Here is a 1697-nt window from a genome sequence, read left to right as displayed (position 1 = left end):
AGCTAAGAAGTTCTAAACAGGCAGTTTATGGCTTTATAGACCTCCCTCAAGAAACAAGAAAAATCATAGGTGAATAATCTAATCTTACACTTAAACTAAAAAAAAAAAAAAAAAAAAAAGACCAAAGCTTAGTTAGTAGAATGAAAGAAATAATAAAGGCCCAAGCAGAAGTACATGGACTAGAAAAGAATAAAGGAGATCAACTAAGAACTGGTTATTTGGAAAAGTAAACAAAAGTGATAAACCTTTAGATAGCTTCATCAGTAAATAGAGAAAACTCAAAATCAGAAATTAAAGAGTAGGAGTTATAATCAAAACCACATAAGTAAAAAGGATTATGGAAGACTACATTGAAAAACTATAGGCCAACAGCTTCCTTTCCAACCAGCATCTAGCAGAATGGCTCCCATAAAGAAGGGTGTCAAGAAGAATGGCTGTTTTGTCAACCAGATAGTGACCAGAGAATATTCCATCAATATTCATAAGAGCATCCATGACATGGGTTTCAAGAAGTGTGGTCCTTGTGTAGTAAAGGAGATCCAGAAATTTGCCATGAAGGTTATGGGAACTCCAAATGTGCACACTGACACCAGGCTAACAAAGCTGTCTGGGCCAAAGAAATAAGGAATGTTGCATACCATATTCATGTGCAGGTGTACAGAAAACATAATGAGGATAAAGATTCACCAAACAAGCTCTATACATTGGTTACTTAGGTACCTGTCACCACTTTAAAAAATCTACATATAGTTGATATGGATAAGAACTAACCACTGACTGTCAAATGAAGGTATAATACTGAAGCAAACAAAACCCCATACATCAACAAATTTGACAACCTATAAGAAATGGATAAATTCCTAGAAACATATAATCTTCCAAATTAAATCAAGAAGAAATAGAAAATCTGAACAGACCAATGACCAACAATAATTTCAGTAACAAAACTGAATTGGTAATCAAAAAACTTCCCACAAACACAAGGCCAGGCCCAGGTGACTTCATAGGTGAACTCTCACATTTAACGAAGAGTTAAAATTTATTCTTCTCAAACTTTTCCAAAATATAGAAGAGGTAGGAAAGTTTCCAAATTCACTCAATGAGGCCAGCATTACCTGACACCAAAACCAGATAAAGACACTACACACACACACACACACACACACAAAAGACAAAAACCCACAAAAACTATAAGCCAGCGTCCATGAAAATACTAGCAACCTGAAGTCAATAAGTTAAAAGTCAAATTCACAATAATCAAATGGGATTTATTCAGGGAAGCAAAAATTAATCAATAGGATATATCACATTAACAATATGAAGAGTAACAATCATATCTCAACAGATGTAGAAAAAGCTTTTGACAAAGTTCAAAATTTTTTCATGTTAAAACATTAAACAAAATAGTTTTATAGGTAGTGTACCTCAATGAAGGCCAAATACAACAAACCCACAGCTCACATCATACTCAATGTTAAAAATTTGCAAACCTTTCCTCTAATATCAGGAACAAAACAAGGATGGCCACTATTGCCATTTTTATTCAATATAGTACCAGAAATCCTAGCCATAGGATTCAGAAAAGAAAAAGGCATCCAAATTAGTAAGCAGGAAGTAAAACTTTGAGTATTTTAGATGACATGATACTATACATAAAATCTAATAGACTCCACCAAAAAACTATTAGAATTAATAAT

General features: G+C 33.4%; 1 pseudogene; it reads left to right on the top strand.

Moving 5' to 3' along the window:
- The first annotated feature begins 204 nt into the window (after window positions 1–204).
- LOC144290201 (large ribosomal subunit protein eL31 pseudogene) lies at window positions 205–1201 on the top strand (annotated as a pseudogene).
- The last annotated feature ends 496 nt before the right edge of the window (window positions 1202–1697 follow it).

The sequence above is a fragment of the Canis aureus genome, chromosome 2 (assembly GCF_053574225.1).
Source record: "Canis aureus isolate CA01 chromosome 2, VMU_Caureus_v.1.0, whole genome shotgun sequence".
NCBI lineage: Eukaryota > Metazoa > Chordata > Mammalia > Carnivora > Canidae > Canis > Canis aureus.
The sequence above is the reverse complement of the archived record's forward strand: the minus strand, read 5'-3'. Positions and strand labels throughout refer to the sequence as shown.